Genomic DNA, 10090 nt, shown 5'->3' on the forward strand with positions numbered 1-10090 from the left:
TGCGACTGCTACATTCGGTCTCCGTGAGCTGCGACTGCTACACTCGGTCTCCGTGAGCTCCGACTGCTACACTCGGTCTCCGTGAGCTGCGACTGCTACACTCGGTCTCCGTGAGCTGCGACTGCTACACTCGGTGCCCGTTAAACGTGATTGCTACACTCGGTGTCCATGAGCTGCAACTGCAAGACTCGGTGTCCGTAATTGCTACATTCGGTCTCCGTGAGCTGCGACTGCTACACTCGGCGTCCGTGATTTCTACATTCGGTGTCCGTGAGCTGCGACTGCTACTTTCGGTCTCCGTGAGCTGCGACTGCTACCCTAGGTGTCCGTGAGCCGTAATTGCTACCCTCGGCGTCCGTGAGCTGCGACTGCTACATTCAGTCTTCGTTAGCCGTGATTGCTACATTTGGTCTCCGTTAGCCGTGATTGCTACACTATGTTTCCGTGAGCTGCGATTGCTACACTCGGTCTCCGTGAGCTGCGACTGCTACACTCGGTCTCCGTTAGCCATGATTGCTACATTCGGTATCCGTGAGCTGCGACTGCTACACTCGGTGTCCGTGACTGCTACACTCGGTCACCTTGAGCTGCGACTGCTACACTCGGTCTCTGTTAGCCGTGACTGCTAAATCCGGTCTTGTTTAGCCGTGATTACTACATTCGGTCTCAGTGAGCTGCGACTGCTACCCTCGGTGTCCGTTAGCCGTGATTGCTACCCTCGGTGTCCGTGAGCCGTGATTGCTACCCTCGGTGTCCGTGAGCCGCGACTGCTACACTCGGTGTCCGTGACTGCTACATTCGGTCTCCGTGAGCCGTGACTGCTACCCTCGGAGTTCGTGAGCCGTGATTGCTACACTCGGTCTCCTTTATCTACGACTGCTACACTCGGTGTCCGTGATTGCTACACTTGTGAGCTGCGACTGCTACATCCGGTCTCCGTGAGCTGCGACTGCTACACTCTGTGTCCGTTAGCAGCGACTGCTACAATCGGTCTCTGTTAGCCGTGACTGCTACATCTGGTCTCGTTTAGCCGTGATTACTACATTCGGTCTCAGTGAGCTGCGACTGCTACACTCGGTCTCCTTGATTTGCGACTGCTACACTCGGTATCCGTGACTGCTACACTCGGTCACCGTGAGCTGCGACTGCTACACTCGGTGTCCGGTAGCCGTGATTCCTACACTTGATGTCAGCTAGCCGTGATCGCTACATCCGGTCTCCATGAGCTGCGACTGCTAAACTCGGTGTCCGTTAGCAGCGACTGCTACACTCGGTGTCCGTTAAACGTGATTGCTACACTCGGTGTCCGTGAGCCGTGATTGCTACCCTCGGTGTCCGTGACTGCTACATTCGGTCTCTGTGAGCCGCGACTGCTACCCTCGGAGTTCGTGAGCCGTGATTGCTACACTCGGTCTCCTTTATCTACGACTGCTACACTCGCTGTCCGTGACTGCTACACTCGGTAACCGTGAGCTTCGACTGCTACATCCGGTCTCCGTCAGCTGCGACTGCTACATCCGGTCTCTGTTAGCCTTGACTGCTACATCTGGTCTCCGTGAGCTGAGACTGCTACACTTGGTCTCCGTGATTGCTACACTCGGTGTCCGTGAGCTGCGACTGCTACATTCGGTGTCCGTTAAACGTGATTGCTAAACTCGGTGTCCGTGAGCCGTGATTGCTACTCTCGGTGTCCGTTAGCCGTGATTGCTACTCTGGTGTCCGTGAGCTGCGACTGCTACAGTCGGTCAACGTGAGCTGCGACTGCTACACTTGGTCTCCGTGATTGCTACATTTGGTGTCCGTGAGCTGCGACTGCTACACTCGGTCTCCGTGATTGCTGCATCCGGTGTCCGTGAGCTGCGACTGCTACACTCTGTCTCCGTTAGCCGTGATTGCTACACTCGGTCTCCGTGAGTTGCGACTGCTACACTCGGTGTCCGATAGCAGCGACTGCTACACTCGGTCTCCGTTAGCCGTGATTGCTACATTCGGTCTCCGTTAGCCGTGATTGCTACATTCGGTCTCCGTTAGCCGTGATTGCTACACTGTTTCCGTGAGCTGCGATTGCTACACTCGGTCTCCGTGAGCTGCGACTGCTACACTCGGTCTCCGTTAGCCGTGATTGCTACACTCGGTCTCCGTGAGCTGCGACTGCTACACTCGGTCTCCGTGAGCTGCGACTGCTACACTCGGTCTCCGTGAGCTGCGACTGCTACACTCGGTCTCCGTGAGCTGCGACTGCTACACTCGGTCTCCGTGAGCTGCGACTGCTACACTCGGTCTCTGTGAGCTGCGACTGCTACACTCGGTCTCCGTGAGCTGCGACTGCTACACTCGGTCTCCGTTAGCCGTGATTGCTACACTCGGTCTCCGTGAGCTGCGACTGCTACACTCGGTCTCCGTGAGCTGCGACTGCTACACTCGGTCTCCGTGAGCTGCGACTGCTACACTCGGTCTCTGTGAGCTGCGACTGCTACACTCGGTCTCCGTGAGCTGCGACTGCTACACTCGGTCTCCGTGAGCTGCGACTGCTACACTCGGTCTCCGTGAGCTGCGACTGCTACACTCGGTCTCCGTGAGCTGCGACTGCTACACTCGGTCTCCGTGAGCTGCGACTGCTACACTCGGTCTCTGTGAGCCGCGACTGCTACATTCGGTGTCCGTGACTGCTACATTCGGTCTCAGTGAGCCGCGGCTGCTACATCCGGTCTCTGTTAGCCTTGACTGCTACATCTGGTCTCCGTGAGCTGCGACTGCTACACTTGGTCTCCGTGATTGCTACACTCGGTCTCCTTTATCTACGACTGCTACACTCGGTGTCCGTGATTGCTACATTCGGTGTCCGTGAGCTGCGACTGCTACATTCGGTGTCCGTTAAACGTGATTGCTAAACTCGGTGTCCGTGAGCCGTGATTGTTACTCTCGGTGTCCGTTAGCCGTGATTGCTACTCTGGTGTCCGTGAGCTGCGACTGCTACACTCGGTGCCCGTTAAACGTGATTGCTACACTCGGTCTCCGTGAGCTGCAACTGCTACACTCGGTCTCCGTGAGCTGCGACTGCTACACTCGGTCTCCGTGAGCTGCGACTGCTACACTCGGTCACCTTGAGCTGCGACTGCTACACTCGGTCTCTGTTAGCCGTGACTGCTACATCCGGTCTTGTTTAGCCGTGATTACAACATTCGGTCTCAGTGAGCTGCGACTGCTACACTCGGTGTCCGTTAGCCGTGATTGCTACACTCGGTCTCCGTGAGCTGCGACTGCTACACTCGGTGTCCGTTAAACGTGATTGCTACACTCGGTGTCCGTGAGCCGTGATTGCTACCCTCGGTGTCCGTGAGCCGCGACTGCTACACTCGGTGTCCGTGACTGCTACATTCGGTCTCTGTGAGCCGCGACTGCTACCCTGGGAGTTCGTAAGCCGTGATTGCTACACTAGGTCTCCTTTATCTACGACTGCTACACTCGGTGTCCGTGATTGCTACACTCGGTCACCGTTAGCCGTGATTGCTACACTTGGTCTCCGTGAGCTGTGACTGCTACACTCGGTCTCCGTGAGCTGCGACTGCTACAGTCGGTCTCCGTGAGCCGCGACTGCTACACACGGTGTCCGTGACTGCTACATTCGGTCTCTGTGAGCCGCGACTGCTACCCTCGGAGTTCGTGAGCCGTGATTGCTACATCCGGTCTCCGTCAGCTGCGACTGCTACACTTGGTCTCCGTGATTGCTACACTCGGTCTCCTTTATCTACGACTGCTTCACTCGGTGTCCGTGATTGCTACATTCGGTGTCCGTGAGCTGCGACTGCTACACTCGGTGTCAGTGAGCTGCGACTGCTACATTCGGTGTCCGTGAGCCGTGATTGCTATTCTCGGTGTCCGTTAGTCGTGATTGCTACTCTGGTGTCCGTGAGCTGCGACTGCTACAGTCGGTGTCCGTGAGCTGCGACTGCTAGACTCTGTCTCCGTGATTGCTACATTCGGTGTCCGTGAGCTGCGACTGCTACACTCTGTCTCCGTTAGCCGTGATTGCTACACTCGGTCTCCTTGAGTTGCGACTGCTACACTCGGTCACCGTGAGCTGCGACTGCTACACTCTGTGTCCGTTAGCAGCGACTGCTACACTCGGTCTCCGTTAGCCTTGATTGCTACATTCGGTCTCCGTTAGCCGTGATTGCTACATTCGGTCTCCGTTAGCCGTGATTGCTACACTATGTTTCCGTGAGCTGCGATTGCTACACTTGGTCTCCGTGAGCTGCGACTGCTACACTAAGCGGTCCGGGCTTGAGTAGCTGTACAAAACACAAACAAAATAAAAACGTTTAAAATGGCAGTAATTACACAACTTGTGTCTAACTACAGTATATAAAAAAACAAAAGTTTAGACTGTTTTATACATAAAATGACAGTACTGTATAAACGATAAATAGAGATCACCTTTGCTTTGCCTGCTCAGCTTCACATTGGCCGACACTTGCATGCCTTACAATGACTGGATCAGTCTGGACATTTCTCTCTGCTCACTTTTGGCTGAAAACATAAAAATAAATAATATTTATAAAGTGCACACACAAGTGACATGCAAACATGTGATTGCATGATGATTTATAGGAATACAACCTAGGATATACTTTAGAATATGCCACCCTATAGCAGATAAATTTGTATCAGGTTCATTCTGGCTACAGTCGGCTACTAAAAACATCCTAACACAGTACAACTAACAACTAACAATTAAATTATACACGATAGACCACTAAAAACAATACTAACAAACGCCCTAAGCTAAGCTGAGCTAACTAATTTAACAATAAAAGCAACTAGTGACTACAACTACAATATTCAACAACGAACACTACTAAAACTATACAATTATCTATAGTAAGAAAGCTATCCTAATAAAATCTACCTAAATGCTATGATAAATAATCGCAAACCTGACAATCGATGAAAATATTCTCTCGCTATTCCAACTCCAACTCGCCACGGGGGCGTGAGCGAGACTGAGCCGCTTTTATACCCCAGAGCGGCAGGGCCAGTGACATCATCTCTAACCTCCTGACATCATCTCTCTCCCCTCCGGTAATAGGGCGCCAAATTCAAAAAATCAAATGCAGTACAGAAAGTTCGCTGCAGATGGCGCCACACAGACGGTTTGGGACACAAAGACAGGATTTCAACAAATTTGCACTGAATTGTTAAAATAGTGACAGATACACGTAGACAACACTATAAGATACCCATTTATACAACTTGGCTAGAAAAAAAAGTTGATTTTGGGGTTAGTAGTTCTTGAAGTAAAATCAAATTCGAAAATCGAATTTTTATTTTTGTTAATAAACTTTTTTATTTTCATGCAATAACTTGTATCTGTAAGTGTAATCCAGACGTTGTCCAGTAGATGGCGCATGTCGCGCACTGATGGAGAAGCTGAGGAAGAAGAAGAACAATCATGTGGGAAGTAAACACAGCTAAACACATTTACTCTCTCTAATCTTGATAAAGATCTGGCGACTTTTATATATATTATCTCAGTCTAATGTGTTTAAGATAATATTGTCAAGTGTGAGTCTCAGAGAAACGAAGTTTGTACAAGGTTATTGAGCAAATGTGATTGTGTTTCAAGCTAACCTGCTAAGCTAATGCTAATGGTCAAGTGTAAGGGAAATGTGGGAAAAAGCTAGTTCCACTTCAGTTTTTAGTACAAAGAACCACTTGAGTATCAGATTAAAAGACATCTATGAAACGTTTTTCATACAATAGGACATTTATGGAGTTTTATTTATTTATCAATAAAGCTCTTGGCTTCATTGAAAACAAAGGGAGATCCCTGGCACTGGGTGGTTGTGATTGGATTTGAGAGGGTTTATTAAATTGAATTATTATCGGAATTTGGGGCTGGGTGATATGGACGAAAAGTCAAATCCCGATATATTTTGGTTGAATGTCGATATACGATATACATCCCAATATTTTGTTCCGCAAAGTGAGAGCTGTGAAATTAAATGTTAAGTCAAAGTCAAAGCCAAATACGAGTGGTTTTACTTTAAAATGTAAACATAAACACTGTAAAACAAAGCTCTCTCTCATTCACACACCAATGTGCAGCTTTTTATTTAAGGTGCCCATTTAAATAAAAAAATATCTTAAATAAAAATAGCCTAGAAAATAAAATAGGGCAGCATTTATATATATAAAGAGATAACAAAATAAAGTGCTCAGTTTAAGATAAACTTTTAAAAAATCGGCTTGAGATTACCTGTTTCTTTTTGTTAATTTAATAGCTTATCTGAATTTGAAATATCACGATGTATGCGATATCATCTAATTCCATATGTAATTTAAAAATATATATTGATATATCTCCCAGCCCTAGTCAGATTGTGATGAAATGTCATTTGATTACCGTTATAACCTGCCATATCTCGATGAATGTTTGTACAAACTGCCAAGAGGGAGCTCAGTACGCGTTGCTTTGCATTTATGTTCGCCTTTCGGGAAATAATCATGATCAAAGTTAAACGTAATGCAGACTAGAAAATGTTTTAGAAGCTCTTAGGCGACGTTCTTTCTCATTTATTCGGCTTTAGATTTAGCTAAAGCATAACACACTTAACTTAAGCATTTGATTAACAATTTATATTATGTTTAAAGCAAAAATAAATCATAGAATTTGGAGCCTGATGTATCCGACACGATTATGTTACACTTAAAAACATAATCCACACAATTTGTTTCGATCTGCAGATGTTGATTTTAATCGTTAACTTACTCAGTTTACAAGATTGTAGCTGTAGTTCTGACCAAAAACAACAGCTTTTAGGCAGGATTTACTGAGAAAAACTAAATTTATCGAACGACACTTCATACAGGATAAAACGAGGCACATACTGTACAGTTACTTGTGAAGTATAACAATAATGCTGCCTGCAATGTGCAATTGATTATGTGTTTTTGCTTTAGAGGAAGACATCCACTATGGTGTTCAGACTTGAATACCAGGGGAAGAAGAAGTGCATTCTCATGAATGGAGTGTCATTGTCTTCATTTATCAAAGGAGGTAAAAAAAAAAAAAAAAATCATTCTATATGTTACTTCTTTATATACACATTACAGTTACAGCGATGTGAAAAAATTGATTTTAGTTTCAAATTGGGCAATCAAATGTACGACATATCGGCTGGCCCTACTGACAATACATAAGTAATGGCTTTGAGCTGCTCTAGCACTCTGGCAATCACCATTTCTTTAGAACCCCATCTTGTTGGGCATTCAGTAATGAAGCAGTGCTCAGGAAGTTTGAGCTCCCTCTGTGCTTCTGTCATTACTGCTTTCTTCTTCCAACTGTGGGAGAAGTGTCCCACCACCTTTTTGCACAGTCCTATTGCTCTTGACACTAATCATCTTTGAGCACATGTGTCCTGTAATAAAAATATAATGATGAAAGTGAATGATAGAAGTAGAGTAATGTATACAATTTGGCTTGTGTGATACAAAGTTATTAATTAAATACACACATTCAAATTCTCTCCCTCCTCCCACACACACGCACGCGCACGCACACACACACACACACACCGATGTACGTACCAATGGCGAGATGTAATCGGTGCCCAAAACACTGCAGTCGGGTCCATTCATTAAGTCGTGCTGCCATCACCATATTCGATGCGTTGTCCGTCGTTATGCAGATGTGGTTTTCTTCATTTAGATCCTAGATGGCAAGCCCCTCTCTCAGGCCAGCTGCAAAGTTTTCCCCCAAGTGGTCATCGGGGAAGTAGGACGCTTGAAAGCAGCACACGTTAATAGTCTTCATCAATATAAAGCACAGTTAGACTCAGATATGGCTCCGTTGTACGGCTTGACCACAGATCAGTTGTCGTTGCAAAAAACTCTTCTTTCGCTATGAACTCCGTTACCGCCAGAGTTAATTCCGATGCCGCTTTGAATTATGTTCATACGGACTTGTACTGGTGCTTTGTTTACTTGAAGTTGTGCAGCTATTGTGCAAGGCTTTGTGGTGTTTCTTCAAGTGTTGATATAGATTTGTAGTATTACCTCGTGGGGTAGCAACCGTGGCAAGACATGCTCTACAGCTAGATATTCCTCCTGTGATAACAATAACGCTGGGTTAGGCGCAATTACAGGGACCAGGCTGGTTTTCGTAAGAAACATTTTAGAAATCTCGCACCAATGAGGGCTGGACTGTTAGCATTGGAGCTGCACGAACTACACGTCACGCAAGGGCCGACAGTGAAGATCCCGCTTTCGTGCCCTTTTTAGGAACATGCTTTGTCAGCTGATGTTTGTGATCAGCATAATTCGGCATCTATTTGTTCTAATCAGCAGAGTTTGCCATCTAGTTGTCTAATAGGACACAAACAACAGACAAAATACTTGAGACATGTGTGCATCCCTTATTGCAAATCTTCAAAGCAGTGGTGTGCCAACTACAGTTGTTTCATCAGTTGTTGAGGCTTTGGAGGAGCTTGTACATGATCTACAATGAAATATAAAACTTGATGTTGCAAACTTGTTCCCCAATGATACAAACACACAGGCAACATTGAGCACATATTGGAGACCGTTGATAATCCATTTACACATATCAATACAGAGACTAAATGGAAAAGGTACTTTCATGACAAGTGTGGCATGGTGGAGCCGGTTGAGATCCCTCTCGGTGTGAATAGGGCTTCAGGCAGATATGACAGATATATTAGTGTATGTCTCCTTACCAGAAACTTAATAGTTTATATATTCAAACAAAGAAATTGGCAACTATATAGTTCAGCCTTGTGAACGGAGTGGTGTTTATAAAGATGGTTGTTATGGTACTTCAACACCCCTTTTCTCTTAGAAAAATAATTCTCTCCAAATAGATGTTTTTCGATGAATTTGAAACTGCAAATCCACTTGAGTCATAGCATGGCATCCACAAGATTGGTAGTATATATTTTGTTTTAACACATTTTTCTCCAAAGAAAAAATCTGCTCTGATGAATAGTCATCTCCTTTCACTTTTTTTTTGTTCACTTCACAGGTCCCGTCTAAATTATTGGCTCGAATCAAAATCAATACTATTGATATTCTTTCAGCATTCTTTTTACTGATGATAGGGCTGTAATTATTACTATACACGTTTTCTGGGTATTGAAGACATGAAGCTCCTGTTGGAAAATGAATAGCTCTCTTTAGAAACATAGTGATGGTTAAACAGGATGTGGAAGTGGTTTAGTTTGGGTAAAATTGGCCGCTTTTAAAACTTGAAAGTCTTTGTATCTAAGAAAGTAAAGCAGTGATCTGGCGAAATCTTAATGGAAATATGATGAAAAAGTTATTTTAGAAAACCCAACTCTATCATTGTGAATGTTCAACCATGAAAGTTACAAGTTCACAGCTGTCTGAGTAATGCACGTTTAGATTGGCGACAACCTTTGTACCTTGTTTTAGGAGTTTACAGACAACAGGCAATTGATTTTTTTTTTATAGATTCCAATGTTATGCATTTTTTGGTCATCTTAGAGTGCAATCTGGTCATTAAATGATTATATTTACAATTGCATTTAACATGTTTAACATTACAGTCTTAGTGCAATGAAGGCAGAATACATTTTTTGGACCTTTTGACTTCTGTGAATTTAATTTTTCTGACCTTTTGATTGAAAGTTTGAGAACCCCTGCTCTACATGGTACAGTTGTTCAAGTAACTGGGGACAATTTGGGATTACACACACTTCTTGGATGTGTTTAGTTATTCAGTGCAAAGTATTTTTGCCATTTTTGCCTAGCTGATGAGGATACCTGCCCAAATGTTTCCTGTGGACTTTTAATGTGGCCTTGATATTTGGAGATTTGATACCAGAAGGAGAAGAACATTGGAAGCAATTACTTTTATTGCAGATTATCAACAGTATATTTTCTCCAATATTAAGTAACGGCATGACCGTTTTCCTGAAGCAACTCATTGTTGATCATCATTGTTTTTTTTTTTTTAAACGCTGTACCCAAATTTAAGATAAACCCCAAGCATCATTTCATGATTCACTATTGAATGAACACTCATTTGGAGTAGATTTTAACACTTAGC

Source organism: Gobius niger, assembly GCF_951799975.1.
Source record: "Gobius niger genome assembly, chromosome: 12".
Lineage (NCBI taxonomy): Eukaryota > Metazoa > Chordata > Actinopteri > Gobiiformes > Gobiidae > Gobius > Gobius niger.